The 17,036-nt window shown below is 35.6% G+C and overlaps 1 protein-coding gene across 1 annotated transcript in view; it reads right to left on the bottom strand.

Annotated features, from left to right (window-relative positions):
* Window positions 1-1,966, bottom strand: part of prox1a (prospero homeobox 1a) — a 72,163-nt gene extending 70,197 nt beyond the window's left edge. Inside the window, 1 exon segment of the mRNA XM_082955810.1 lies at window positions 1,385-1,966. The gene's annotated coding sequence lies outside the window, so the exon portion shown is untranslated.
* Between the last annotated feature and the right edge of the window lie 15,070 nt (window positions 1,967-17,036).

Raw genomic sequence — 17,036 nt, 5'->3', positions numbered from 1 at the left:
GAGATGTGAGGACAAGAACTAGGCTGAGAGGTTTCAAGTTGGACTTCAGTGAGGAAGAAAAGATAAATAGATTTTCAGTCAGTTCAACTCATTTATAAAGAATACTTTAGTAGTGATCAAACAACCTCCTGACAATGTTGTACAGATTAAACTAATAAACACTGAAAAACCATATCATGGGACTAAGTATTATAATTCATATAGAGACTCTCTATATATATATGTATATCTAGTGGAGCCCATAGAATTTGGACAGAATTTTCAAACGCCTGTAGCCTGTCGTTTGATGCACCTGTCCTGGACTCGACTGCCAATGCGCCTGAGGCAAAGAGAAGCCAACATAAAAACATATTAACAAAAAAATAATGTCCTCTTAAATTCTCATTAAAAAAAAAAACAGAAAATGTAATAAAGTCTAACGAAAAGACACTGACCGTCAGTAAACAAAGTAAATTAGATTTAAGGATATTTTCTAAGTGTAAAACTAACAGTGGCATTCACCTAGCCTTTGTAGTCGACCACTTGTTGTCAAACATACTATTTGAAGACGTAGATCTACAACAGTGTAAAAATGATTATGTCCAGGAAAAAGCTACCACAGACAGAGACAAACACAGGTAACAACTCAGAGAACAGCAAACATGTAGCAACAATAGCCAACAGCTGTTACCACAGCCAGGAAAGGAGAAGTGATTTTACAGCAGAGATGGCTAAATACATATTACAAATGCTCATTTACTGGCGAATCAGTAACACAACGTTCCTTTACACACAATCCTCGTACAGTAACAGCAAAAAGTGTCAAATGCCAGTGCATTACGAGGCTACTGTAAACTGGTGAGATAAAACCCTCATTGCGTAGCTGGTCTAAAGGGGATGTAAAAGCAAAGTGTGCTAAAAAACACTAAACCCAAAAAACAAATCGGTTATTCTAGGAGATAAAATCAAAGAAGAGAAACTGGATCAGGAGAACGTCATGCGAATAAGACAAAAAAATAACAACTTGTATTTCTAATCAATAGTCTCTGCTAGGATCGTAATATAAAAACTAGGTTAGGATAAACAACACTTGTAAATTAAAAGTGATGAATTGATACTTACACATTGCGTTTTAAAAAGGAACACAGTAAACCATATCCTAACAGGAAAAACGGAGTTAGAGCTCTTTCTCTCTCTGTCTGATATCCTATTGACGAGGAAACAATACACCGGCCACAAACTAAACGTAGGGGGTTAGTGAAAGTCACACACACACACACACACACACACACACACACACACACACACACACACACACACACACACACACACACACACACACACACACACACAAACATGGGCGGCAGAACCGCGCATGTGAGAGTGCATGAACGGCTATACTCACTCCGTAACGTTAGACGAGAAGAAAACTGAGCTTCTTAGTCAAATACAGTAAACAAAAAGTCGTTCGTTCGCCGGTGTGCAAAATATTATAATTTCTCTGGACAGCGGAGAGACAGAGAGAGAGAGAGAGAGAGAGAGAGAGAGAGACAGACAGAGAGAGAGACACTCTGTTTGCGCCACTCTCCTTCAGAGACAGGAAACGTTAGTCGGTTGTTTCTCTCACTAACCGTCCGGAGGCTGGAGCGGTTCGTGGAGCGACAAGAATCACTTAAAGACGCGGGAAGGCTGAAAGGATGCGCGAAGACACGGAACGCGTCATCACCGGGAGTGATGTAACGTCCTCAACCGACCAATAACAAACGTCTGCCGTATTTTTTTTTGTTTTTTTTTTGTTTGAGAAGGAACACAAAACGCCTTGAACTTCACACCGGAGAGGACCGGAGAGAGGAGAACCGTCCAACGAATGAACTCACTCCCTCATGCTATAAACCGACCGGAGAATATGTGTAAGGAGATGCGCGTTTGAATGATCTATTTGATTTAGGTTACTTCTTATTGTTATGTAGACTAAGGATTAGTCAACACGTTGGAGTGTCTCATAAACAAACAAAACAAGTCAATTATGATCTTAGATTAGTAGCGAGTTGTTGTATTTATACAGATTCAACACTTTTAAAGAAACTTGCCTGATTTCCGTCATGTAACTCACTAGCCGTGATCTATTGCCTATATGTTTACCTACGTTGTCCTATAAAACCTAATATAACAGCTGTAATTACAAGTCCCAAATTCTCAGTAGCCAATGACCTTTGAGTTCTATAACCGCACCACGCTCATAGTCATCAACAACTTGCCTTTGTATATGTCTACCTTATATTATCTATTTAATTACAATTTCATTAATTAAGTCACTTTTCTTTTGTCCATTTTTTTTTTTTTTTAAATCCGTGTCGTGTCATTCACAACGAGTGAAAACGACATTGTCGTCAACGCGCGAATAAGACAACCGTTCATCACTGTCTAGGCTATGAGACGGTTTGTCCTGGCCGGTTATTTGACCTCGGTACTTCTTGTCCCTTTAGAGAAAGGTCACATAGAATAAAATAGAATATAATAGATTAAATAAACTCCAAATTCAAACATTAGTCCGACGACAACAACAACAACTAAAAAGTCCCTGTGAGTTTCGTTGCCTCTGCGCTGCTGTTTGCTCTCAGGGTTAGTCTATTGTAAAGCACGTCGGCACATTACTTTTCTGTCGTTTATTTTTGTTTGTTTGTTGTTGTGTGAAAAGGACTAAATAAAATGTGATTGATTGAATTGCAAAACGTCGCCGTTTGTCTTTCAGTATTCATTGTCAACGCACCGACACTCCGCAGTTTTGTCAGGAAAGACATCGTTTAGTATATGTAGCATGTACATTATGTACCCTGTGCTGTTTACAAGTTATTCAAAATAGAGAAAACGGATTTGAAATTGTACAAACTAGTAGTCCCACATTGTCAGTAAAATAATTGCTCAAAATCTTGCCATTTGACTGTGTGTAAAGTTAGACAAGGTTTACAGGCGATATCAATTTCTAATGGTCGGTGTTTGCTGTTTTCTGTACTACTGTAGGCCTGTGACAAATAATATAACCTTTATTAACGTTTAGCCTAATTTGAAAACTTGAAAACAATTGTTTTACTTTGATTAAATATACATTCACATCCCATAGAAATGGATGGACAGCGGCGTTTAAAGTGGATAAAGGGACAACTGCCGAGAAATGGGAAACATTTCAAGTAACCTATTTATCCTCGTTTACATTTCCAGTAACCTTTTAGGTTTTCGGACTGTAGGCCAACTCAAGCAGAGCTTATTCCGGGATTTGTGATGTGCTGGAATCTCTTCAATATCCCTGTCAGGTGTTGATGAGCACTAGGCTAAGTAAAACTCAAATATATATATATATATATAAAAATAGTTGTTTCAATCAAATAACTCTAACAAAAGTAAAGACGTGAAGTGATGAATCCCATTGCAGACAGACATATAATCGTGTTGAGGAATCTAAACAGAGACACCGTCGAGTCCAAACCAAATCACGTCATCCAATCATGTTCCCCAAAGTTTAGATGAGTATCGGAATTCAGGTCATCCTATGGAAGGCAAATTCCCAACAGAATATTAAGTCATTATGGCTTCTCTAGGGTGTCTTTGTTTTTTACATACGATTTATTATGATGTGCTCCCTACCATGTTTTCAAAGGCTACAATATATGTATCGTCTGTTTAGGATAAAAAGGTAAAACATTTAAAACATATATACAAACCCACATATATATATATATATATATATATATATATATATTTAAAAAAAATTCAACAAGAGACTACTTCCTGAAAAGTCCATCATGACCGAGGGTTAATAATTAGTCTACATGATAATTGTAGACCTTTTAGGCTATACTATAATGTTACACGCTACTATACATGATTTGTTATCACTCCCTGTTTCCCGGATGAAAGTACAGGGCTATGACGTTTTATTCCCTTGGTTCAGGGCTCATTTTGACACTATATGTTCAAAGTATAACGTATGTAGTTCTGTCCTTGAGCTGTTCTTGTCTATTGATGTTCTGTATTATGTCATTCTGTATTATGTTTCATGTTCTGTGTGAAACCCCAGGAAGAGTAGCTGCTGCTTTTTCCAACAGCTAATGTGGATCCTAATAAAATACCACAAAAATACCAAATAAGGTCTCGTGTTTTGGTAGTAGACTTTTTCCTAAACTGACGCAGTAATAATCCACAGGGAAGAGAACTGCGGCGAGGTTTTTATTTATCTCGGGAGAGGAGGTACGTGCGACCCGTGACACCCATGTGGCGTGGCAGACCGTGCCTAGTGACCTGTTTTAACCTCCGTTACAGACCGTTACAAACCACAATTACATGTATGTGTTATATTGTGATTCAATGATTATGATTTTGATCTAAAAAAAGTTTAAATTATTTAAAATAACTATTTTATTTACCAAGCAAGGTAGTCTGAAATATCGTATCTTTTTTTTGGTATTAATTCAGAATAATTTTGTGCTCCAAGAATAATGTAGGTCTAGGTTATTATAAAGGTTCACTTGCTTACTTACTGTGTATTCATTTCAGATCAATTGTTTTAGAAAATATTGATTCATTTTCACTTAATGTCTTCATCTATTTGTGTGGAAAATATTGAGAAACATTTAGTTGCTGCTCGTTGACACAGTTACACAGGAAATGTAGCGTAAGCGAAAACATTCCACCCCTTCATAGGACATCGGAATTCTTCACGACAGTAAGATTTCTCTCTCTCTCTCTCTCTCTCTCTCTCTCTCTCTCTCTCTCTCTCTCTCCTCTCTCTCTCTCTCTCTCTCTATTTCTATTTCTCTCTATTTCTATCTCTATATATTTCTATTAGTTTCTCTCTCTCTCTCTCTCTCTCTCTCTCTCTCTCTCTCTCTCTCTATTTCTATTTCTATTTCTCTCTCTATCTCTCTCTCTCTATTTCTCTCTCTCCCTTTCTTTCTCTCTCTCTCTCTCTCTCTCTCTCTCTCTCTCTCTCTCTCTCTTTCTTTCTTTCTCTCTCGCTTTCTTTCTTTCTCTCTCTCTCTCTCTCTCTCTCTCTCTCTCTCTCTCTCTCTCTCTCTCTTTGTTTCTCTCTCTCGCTTTTGTTCTCTCTCTCTTTCTTTCTCTCTCTCGCTTTCTTTCTCTCTCGCTTTCTTTCTCTCGCTTTCTTTCTTTCTCTCTCTCTCTCTCGCTTTCTCTCTCTCTCTTTCTCTCTCTCGCTTTCTTTCTCTCTCTCTCTCTCTCCCTCTCTCCCTCTCTCCCTCTCTCCCTCTCTCCCTCTCTCCCTCTCTCTCTCTCTCTCTCTCTCTCTCTCTCTCTCTCTCTCTCTCTCTCTCTCTCTCTCTCTCACTCTCTCTCTCTCACTCACTCACTCTCATTCTCTTTTTCTTCTGTTCCAAAGCAATTCAAACTTCCCCTTTGTAATGTGAGTGAGCTTTCGGCCATGGAATCTGTCCGAGATTAAAAATGTTGTTATAAAGACTACTGCAAGGGAGGGTTGTAGAGATCTGTGTTATTCTGTTACGTCACAGTAATAACTTTACATGATTTTCCACTTGGCTGATTCGTCAAGACACCTTTTGGACATGATGCCGCTCTAGCTCTAGTTAGACCCCTATTTTGCTGTAATCGTATCGTCATATAAAGATTTGATGATTAGAAAGTGCATTTAGAGTATTGCTGACTTTATTAAATATAAAAAAAAGGTCTTTCACTCGGAGATTTGTCTTTGTCACATTTGTCCTGCTGTGTAACCTCTGGGTTTCTTGTTGTTTGATAGTGCTATTTTACGACTACAGAAAATAGCTGTTAGCTTAAATCTGGTGCAATGTGTCATTTCTCAGTGAGACGTTTGTTTATTTATTATTGTTTATTTTGTACGTTAAAACCTGTCCAAAATAAAGTGAATAAATAAAAAGAGATGAATAAATGACAATAAATGCGTAATGCAGATGGGATCAAGAGATATTAAAGAGAGACAGGGAGATGGAGGTGCAGCTGGATGGTGTAAATGTCACTCCGCTGTTAGGAACAATAGAGACTGGCCTGGGATCAGCCAGGTGACCGGAGAGAGGTTCACACACTGATCACAGATAGATAGAAACACACACACACATACACACACACACACAAACAAACCCACACACAGATGCAAGTAAAGACTACCTGATGCTTTACGAGAATACGGTAATATCACGAAGCAAAGTAATATGTGGAGCCATTCTTACGGTAATGTATGGCAGTCAGTCTCAATGGCAGTCAGAACCACAATCACACCTTATCATACTAAGACACCTGGACACATGTCTTTATGTGAAATCAGGTAACAACAAAAAATAAGAAATTGGAAGAACGGCACAAGATGAAGGAGAGTAGTGGAGAGAAGGAATAATGAAGGAGAGTAGTGGAGAGAAGGAATAATGAAGTAGAATAGTGGAGAGAAGGAATAATGAAGGAGAGTAGTGGAGAGAAGGAATAATGAAGGAGAGTAGTGGAGAGAAGGAATAATAAAGGAGAGTAGTGGAGAGAAGGAATAATGAAGGAGAATAGTGGAGAGAAGGAATAATGAAGGTGAGTAGTGGAGAGAAGGAACAATAATCGCTCTCGCTCTCTCTCTCTCTGTCTGTCTGTCTGTCTGTCTGTCTGTCTGTCTGTCTGTCTGTCTGTCTGTCTCTTTCTCTCGCCCTCCCTCCCTCCCTCCCTCCCTCCCTCCCTCCCTCCCTCCCTCCCTCCCTCCCTCCCTCCCTCCCTCCCTCCCTCCCTCTATAATTCAGAACATTAGTGAAGGAGAGCTAAAAGCTCTTACTGTTGAGAAGAAGGGTCCTGGGGTCCACACACACACACACACACACACACACACACACACACACACACACACACACACACACACACACACACACACACACACCACACACACACACACACACACACACACACACACACACACACACACACACACAAAGTGAGACTGAGTTACCAGACAACATGTATGAGCAGCTCATCCCCGGTGAGAACAGAGAGAAGCCTCCTGTAATTGATGACAGGCTTGTTTTATATTGGAACAGGCTGCCTGCACTCTTAGAAAAAAGACTTCCAAAAGGGTTCTTCGGCTGTCCCCACAGGATGCGCCATTTTGATTACAGCTAGAACCCTTTTCTTGATTCCAGGTAGAATCCTTTTGGGATTCCCTCTGTGGAAAGGGTTCTAAATGGAACCCAAAATGCTTCTAACTGGAACAAAACGATTCTATTTAGATCCGAAAAAGGGTTCTCCTATGGGGACAGCCAACAAACCCCTTTCATATGTGTGCCTAGTGAGATGGACAGCCGATAGAGATAGATAGATAGTTGAGATGCACAGTTTTAGCGTGGACATTACCAATGAAGGCTTTCACCTTCAAGTAGTTAATTGGGTGGGGATTCCAATAAGTTGGGCGTGACCAGCCAATGATCTTCTTCTTTCAAATTGGATTGCCTATGGTTAGAAATGTCTTAAAAGCTAAATCTAGTGGCCAGAATAAATGAATGACACACAAGATTTGGTTCAGGACTCCAGCCCTGCAGGTGGGGGTAAATCCCCAGCATTAGCTTTACTTTTTTATTTTAAACGCGATCTGTCACAGACATCATAATGGCACATAAACAAATATGAGGCCTCTATCTAATTCTATGGGACAGTCCTTTATCCAAGTACAGTCAAGGTGCAACACAAAGATTAAAACAATGTTTTGTTCCAGGCTCAATCGTCATGTTTTAAACCAAATTAATAATCAATGAAGAGTTTTTTTTTATATATATATATAGAGTGAGAGTTGAGCTTACAATATTAAAACAATATAACAAAAGAAAACTGATCTAACAGATAATGAGTGATAATAGACTCTTGTTGTGTTGATGTATTCTGAGTACAATACGATGGGACGCAAGAGAATTTGGACAACATTCAAAATGTGGATGCGTTGACAGAGGTGTTGTAATATTTTCTGGTTCTGGTTTCTAGATCGTTCATACATTTTTTCAAGGCAGCATACACAAACATTCTCAATGAATGCCTTGTTATGGTGGTGGAATGCAAAGCTGGCTCTAGGCTTTTGGGGACCCGAAGCAAGATTGTTTTTTTGGGGGGAAATCCCACCTCCTCGCATCAATATATTTTAGTGGCCCCTCCCACTTTACGATGGAGAGGAAAATGTATGTTTTATAGCAAGTTTTCTGCAAATCTACACGTTTTGCCATGTAGTGGAGATTTTACAGCAAATTTATTGCAATTCTACACATTGTGTAATAACTTATTCCAGGTTAATATGATACCATGATGATTACTACAAGTTTAGATATCTGGCTCTGACTAAATATGATCCCCAATTAGAGACAACGATAAACAGCTGCCTCTGATTGGGAACCATACCAGGCCAACATAGAAATAAACATACTAGATCACACACCCTAGTCACACCCCGACCTAACCAACATAGAGAATAAAAAGGGCGTGACAATGTAACTGTTATGAAAGTTGTATTGTCAATTTTGTTTTGTATTTAAACGCCACTTTAAACGTGTACATGATAAAGTCAGTAAGTATGAATGTAAAGAAATATAAAATGTTGATCTGTTCATTCTTTAACTCACCATAAGGCCTGTACCATATCCCTTTTCCCAAAACAACAACTGAACAAAAATACATGATCTCTCCTTTCACTTCTTAAAATGACTATTCATACGTTCTCTGTTCATTAATCCACATATTTATATTCCTTTCCTTTTAGGATGTTCTCTGACTGTGTTTTGTTCTGTGATTATTCAGAGTGAAGGTCTTTAATGTGTTCTGTGATTATTCAGAGTGAAGGTCTTTAATGTGTTCTGTGATATTCAGAGTGCAGGTCTTTAATGTGTTCTGTGATTATTCAGAGTGAAGGTCTTTAATGTGTTCTGTGATTATTCAGAGTGAAGGTCTTTAATGTATTCTGTGATTATTCAGAGTGAAGGTCTTTAATGTGTTCTGTGGTTATTCAGAGTGAAGGTCTTTAATGTTTTCTGTGATTATTCAGAGTGAAGGTCTTTAATGTGTTCTGTGGTTATTCAGAGTGAAGGTCTTTAATGTTTTCTGTGATTATTCAGAGTACAGGTCTTTAATGTGGGCCTAGTGTTATGCTCTTCTCTTCTCACTCTCTGCATGGGCTTCTGAAGAAGCTGCAGAGCTCCAGTCAGCCCCCCCCCCCCCCCACCTTTCCCCCGCAAGTCATGCCCAGCCTCGGCAGCCCCCCCTGGCGGGTCCGCTGGCAGGATAGACTGGGGTTCTGGGTTCAAGTCTTGGCCTGGTTCCCTGCCCTGGTAGCCTTATGACTCACCCTCAATTATTTGTTCGCTGCAAACTTGTTTGAGAGTGCCATCAATGAAGTTGTTTGTGTTGGCGAGGGGCAACACAAACAACTTAATCAGCAATCAGAACATCTCTAACCAATCAGAGTATCAAAGCCAGTGATATATTTTCATACCGCTGCTTTACCCATCTGTGTTCTGGCCCAACCCATCAGTTTCTGGACCAATCAGATGGCCCCGAATGTGTTCGCATTCGATGAAGGGTTGTGGAGGTACTCCGATCCAGATTCATTGAGAAGAAGAAACTAACGTCTGTGGGTGTGGCGTAGCGTTTGATTGGAGAAATGAGTCTGGTAGCCAGGCAACTGCCCTGGTCCTCCAGCCCTCCACCACTTTAAAGCTCCTCACTTAGCCCCAGTACAGAAGCTCTGTCCTGCCTACACTCAGCCCCAAGCACCCCTGGCCCCAGGCCTGATGGAGGTCTTGAAATAGAGGGCCAGTGAAGTGGAGAGGGCTGAGAAGGGAACAATGCTATCAGAGCGCTGGCGTCCGTCCTCCTGACCCCTCCCCCAGGAAACAGAGACACGCAGCTCAGGGTTCCACATAGTTTATTTTTTTGTATTCGTTTTTATTTATCGCTGATTGTCACACACAGTGAAAAAATAGGAAGGAAAGAGAAAAAGCTAACAAATAGATAAGGACAAACTGACAGAGAGGAGGGCAAGAAAAATGAAATGGAGAGAGAGGGACAGAGAGAGTTGTTACAAAGGGATGAGAATAGAAAACCAAACAGAGAGAGAGAGAGAAGGGAAAGAGAGAGAGAGAGAGAGAGAGAGAGAGGGAGAGAGAGAGAGGGAGAGAAGGGAAAGAGATAGAGCAGAGAGAGAGAAGGAGGGAGAAGGAGACAGAGATTATAGAGAAAGAGAAGGAGGGAGAAGGGAGACAGAGATTATAGAGAGAGAGAGAAGGAGGGAGAAGGAGACAGAGATTATAGAGAGAGAGAAGGAAGCAGAAGGGAGACAGAGATTGTCGAGAGAGAGAGAGAGAGAAGGTGGGAGAAGGGAGAGAGATTATAGAGAGAGAGGAGGGGGGAGACAGATTATATAGAGAGAGAAGGAGGGAGACAGAGATTATAGAGAGAGAGAAGGAGGGAGAAGGGAGACAGATTATAGAGAGAGAGAAGGAGGGAGAAGGGAGACATAGATTATAGAGAGAGAGAAGGAGGGAGAAGGGAGACAGAGATTATAGAGAGAGAGAAGGAGGGAGAAGGGAGACAGAGATTATAGAGAGAGAAGGAGGGAGACAGAGATTATAGAGAGAGAGCGAAGACAGGGATTATAGAGAGAGAGAAGGAGGGAGACAGATTATAGAGAGAGAGAGAGAAGGAGGCAGAAGGGAGACAGAGCTTATAGAGAGAGAGAGAAGGAGGGAGAAGGGAGACAGAGATTATAGAGAGAGAGAAGGAGGGAGACAGAGATTATCGAGAGAGAGATGGAGGGAGAAGGGAGACAGAGATTATAGAGAGAGAGAAGGAGGGAGACAGAGATTATAGAGCGAAGGGAGTAGAGGTGGTGGTGTTGTGTCAGCCTGTTGGCCGGGGCGATAGTGACATTGTCAGAACCTCTGGGTCCCCGCGGAGGTAAAACCATTATGCTTGTTTGAAATAGTTTCATTAACGCTCGACACAGGAGCCAAAAACAGGACGACACAGGGGAAGAAAGGAGGGAAAAACAGAGAGGGGAAAACAGAAAGTCTGAATAAAAGATACAGAGGGTGAACAACAGAATATGTGAAAAGCAGAAAGGGTGGAAAAAGAGAGGAGAAACAAATTCAAAGGGACATTTTTCTTTCTCTTTCATACACAAAAAGCTCTCTTTCCTTTCCTGGTTGGACAGCCATTTCTGGCCCGGACTTTGGGGGACAAGAGATATTTAATACATATATTTAATAGAGTTTTATAACTATCCCCTTAGGCGTAGTGGTGTAAACAGCATTAGATTGGAAAAGAGATGAAAAAAAATGAATTTACATTCTTTTGTCTTAAACTGTGAACGACTGTCTGTATTCCTCAGATTCTACTGTTGTTGTACGTCTCGTATCTGGTCCTCCCTGACGATGACACACTTTCAGTCCATATAAATGGTTGTAGGTCTCGAATCTGGTCCTCCCTGACGATGACACACTTTCAGTCCATATAAATGGTTGTAGGTCTCGTATCTGGTCCTCCCTGACGATGACACACTTTCAGTCCATATAAATACATGCAGTATTTGGTTGTTAACTTATGAAAACGTTTATTTCATTGGATTTGGACCAAGCTCACCAATAATTATAATTATCAGATTGTGTAGTTAATTTACTATAACACGATACCATAAACATCACATAAAGACTAAAATGAAGAATGTAAAGCTTTGTCGGGAATATAGTTCTCACTAATTTGTTTCATCTTTGTTGCAATAAATAATTTATCATAAAAAATATATAGCTATCATGCAACACGCTGACACACTATCACAGCAGATGTGACAAGAGAGAGACAACACGTTCGTATGCAAATAAAATGCAATTCAAACGCTGTCTATTTCGTGATACCTTTTTTAAAACCTTTATTTAAGCAGAGAAGTCCCATTGAGACCAAGTATCTTTTTCAAGGGAGCCCTGCTTCACAAACAGACAGCAAATACGCACTACATAGTAATGAACCAGAGATACAAATGACATGCAGACATATCAAATCACTGCTAGTAAATATGATCCTAATAATCGATTTAGCACGTTCATTCTAGTCTATTAGTAATGAGCTGACTAAAAGCCCTGACAGGATCACGTTAATGTGATACATCCTTTACTACACATGTCAGATTCATTGTGTTTAAAGAACTATACTACAGACATCAGATTATTGTGTTTATAATACTATACTACAGACATCATATTATTGTGTTTATAACACTATATTACAGACATCAGATTATTGTGTTTATAATACTATACTACAGACAAAAGATTATTGTGTTTATAATACTATATTACAGACATCATATTATTGTGTTTAAAGAACTATACTACAGACATCAGATTATTGTGTTTATAATACTATACTACAGACAAAAGATTATTGTGTTTATAATACTATATTACAGACATCATATTATTGTGTTTAAAGAACTATACTACAGACATGAGATTATTGTGTTTATAATAATATACTACAGCATCAGATTATTGTGTTTATAATACTATACTACAGACATCAGATTATTGTGTTTATAATACTATACTACAGACATCAGATTATTGTGTTTATAACACTATATTACAGACATCAGATTATTGTGTTTATAATACTATACTACAGACATCAGATTATTGTGTTTATAATACTATACTACAGACATCAGATTATTGTGTTTATAATACTATACTACAGACATGAGATTATTGTGTTTATAATACTATACTACAGACAAAATATTATTGTGTTTATAATACTATATTACAGACATCATATTATTGTGTTTAAAGAACTATACTACAGACATGAGATTATTGTGTTTATAATAATATACTACAGCATCAGATTATTGTGTTTATAATACTATACTACAGACATCAGATTATTGTGTTTATAATACTATACTACAGACATCAGATTATTGTGTTTATAATGCTATACTACAGACATCAGATTATTGTGTTTATAATACTATATTACAGAAATCAGATTATTGTGTTTATAATACTATACTACAGACATCATATTATTGTGTTTATAACACTATATTACAGACATCAGATTATTGTGTTTATAATACTATACTACAGACATCAGATTATTGTGTTTATAATACTATACTACAGACATCAGATTATTGTGTTTATAATACTATACTACAGACATGAGATTATTGTGTTTGTAATACTATATTACAGACATCAGATTATTGTGTTTATAATACTATACTACAGACATCAGATTATTGTGTTTATAATACTATACTACAGACATCAGATGATTGTGTTTATAATACTATATTACAGACATCAGATTATTGTGTTTATAATACTATACTACAGACATCAGATTATTGTGTTTATAATGCTATACTACAGACATCAGATTGTGTTTATAATACTATATTACAGACATCAGATTATTGTGTTTAAAATACTATACTACAGACATCAGATTATTGTGTTTATAATGCTATACTACAAACATCAGATTATTGTGTTTATAATACTATACTACAGACATCAGATTATTGTGTTTATAATACTATATTACAGACATCAGATTATTGTGTTTATAATACTATACTACAGACATAAGATTATTGTGTTTATAATACTATACTACAGACATCAGATTATTGTGTTTATAATACTATATTACAGACATCAGATTATTGTGTTTATAATACTATATTACAGACATCAGATTATTGTGTTTATAATACTATACTACAGACATTAGATTATTGTGTTTAAAGAACTATAATACAGACATCAGATTATTGTGTTTATAATACTATATTACAGACATCAGATTATTGTGTTTATAATACTATACTACAGACAAAAGATTTTTGTGTTTATAAAACTATATTACAGACATCATATTATTGTGTTTAAAGAACTATACTACAGACATCAGATTATTGTGTTTATAATACTATACTACAGACATCAGATTATTGTGTTTATAATGCTATACTACAGACTACAGATTATTGTGTTTATAATACTATACTACAGACATCAGATTATTGTGTTTAAAGAACTATACTACAGACATCAGATTATTGTGTTTATAATACTATATTACAGACATCAGATTATTGTGTTTATAATAGTATACTACAGCATCAGATTATTCTGTTAATAATACTATACTACAGACATCAGATTATTGTGTTTATAATACTATACTACAGACATCAGATTATTGTGTTTATAATACTATACTACAGACATCAGATTATTGTGTTTAAAATACTATACTACAGACATCAGATTATTGTGTTTATAATGCCATACTACAGACATCAGATTATTGTGTTTATAATACCATACTACAGACATCAGATTATTGTGTTTATAATACTATATTACAGACATCAGATTATTGTGTTTATAATACAATACTACAGACATCAGATTATTGTGTTTATAATACTCTACTACAGACATCAGATTATTGTGTTTATAATACTATATTACAGATATCAGATTATTGTGTTTATAATACTATACTACAGACATCAGATTATTGTGTTTAAAGAACTATACTACAGACATCAGAGTATTGTGTTTATAATACTATATTACAGACATCAGATTATTGTGTTTAAAATACTATACTACAGACATCAGATTATTGTGTTTATAATGCTATACTACAGACATCAGATTATTGTGTTTATAATACCATACTACAGACATCAGATTATTGTGTTTATAATACTATATTACAGACATCAGATTATTGTGTTTATAATACTATACTACAGACATCAGATTATTGTGTTTATAATACTCTACTACAGACATCAGATTATTGTGTTTATAATACTATATTACAGACATCAGATTATTGTGTTTATAATACTATATTACAGACATCTGATTATTGTGTTTATAATACTATACTACATACATCAGATTGTTGTGTTTAAAGAACTATACTACAGACATCAGATTATTGTGTTTATAATACTATATTACAGACATCAGATTATTGTGTTTATAATACTATACTACAGATATCAGATTTTTGTGTTTATAATACTATACTACAGACATCAGATTATTGTGTTTAAAGAACTATACTACAGACATCAGAGTATTGTGTTTATAATACTATATTACAGACATCAGATTATTGTGTTTATAATACTATATTACAGACATCAGATTATTGTGTTTATAATACTATATTACAGACATCAGATTATTGTGTTTATAATACTATACTACAGACATCAGATTATTGTGATTAAAGAACTATACTACAGGCATCAGATTATTGTGTTTATAATACTATATTACAGACATCAGATTATTGTGTTTATAATACTATACTACAGACATCAGATTATTGTGTTTATAATGCTATACTACAGACATCTTATTATTTTGTTTATAATACTATTCTACAGACATCAAATTATTGTGTTTATAATGCTATACTACAGACATCTTATTATTTTGATTATAATACTATTCTACAGACATCAAATTATTGTGTTTATAATACTATATTACAGACATCAGATTATTGTGTTTATAATACTATATTACAGACATTAGATTATTGTGTTTATAATACTATACTACAGACATCAGATTATTGTGTTTATAATACTATACTACAGACATCAGATTATTGTGTTTAAAGAACTATACTACATACATCAGAGTATTGTGTTTATAATACTATATTACAGACATCAGATTATTGTGTTTATAATACTATACTACAGACAAAAGATTATTGTGTTTATAATACTATATTACAGACATCATATTATTGTGTTTAAAGAACTATACGACAGACATCAGATTATTGTGTTTATAATAGTATACTACAGCATCAGATTATTGTGGTTATAATACTATACTACAGACATCAGATTATTGTGGTTAAAGAACTATACTACAGACATCAGATTATTGTGTTTATAATACTATACTACAGACATCATATTATTGTGTTTATAACACTATAATACAGACATCAGATTATTGTGTTTATAATACTATACTACAGAATCAGATCATTGTGTTTAAAGAACTATACTACAGACATCAGATTATTGTGTTTAAAGAACTATACTACAGATATCAGATTATTGTGTTTATAATACTATATTACAGACATCAGATTATTGTGTTTATAATACTATATTACAGACATCAGATTATTGTGTTTATAATACTATATTACAGACATCAGATTATTGTGTTTATAATACTATACTACAGACATTTGATTATTGTGATTAAAGAACTATACTACAGGCATCAGATTATTGTGTTTATAATACTATATTACAGACATCAGATTATTGTGTTTATAATACTATACTACAGACATCAGATTATTGTGTTTATAATGCTACACTACAGACATCTTATTATTTTGTTTATAATACTATTCTACAGACATCAAATTATTGTGTTTATAATGCTATACTACAGACATCTTATTATTTTGATTATAATACTATTCTACAGACATCAAATTATTGTGTTTATAATACTATATTACAGACATCAGATTATTGTGTTTATAATACTATATTACAGACATCAGATTATTGTGTTTATAATACTATACTACAGACAAAATATTATTGTGTTTATAATACTATATTACAGACATCAGATTATTGTGTTTAAAGAACTATACTAAAGACATCAGATTATTGTGTTTATAATACTATACTACAGCATCAGATTATTGTGTTTATAATACTATACTACAGACATCAGATTATTGTGTTTATAATACTATACTACAGAATCAGATCATTGTGTTTAAAGAACTATACTACAGACATCAGATTATTGTGTTTAAAGAACTATACTACAGACATCAGATTATTGTGTTTATAATACTATATTACAGACATCAGATTATTGTGTTTATAATACTATATTACAGACATCAGATTATTGTGTTTATAATACTATATTACAGACATCAGATTATTGTGTTTATAATACTATACTACAGACATC

The sequence above is a fragment of the Salmo salar genome, chromosome 09 (genome assembly GCF_965601325.2).
Source record: "Salmo salar chromosome 09, fSalSal1, whole genome shotgun sequence".
NCBI classification, from domain to species: domain Eukaryota; kingdom Metazoa; phylum Chordata; class Actinopteri; order Salmoniformes; family Salmonidae; genus Salmo; species Salmo salar.
This window is presented reverse-complemented; position numbering and strand designations above follow the sequence as displayed.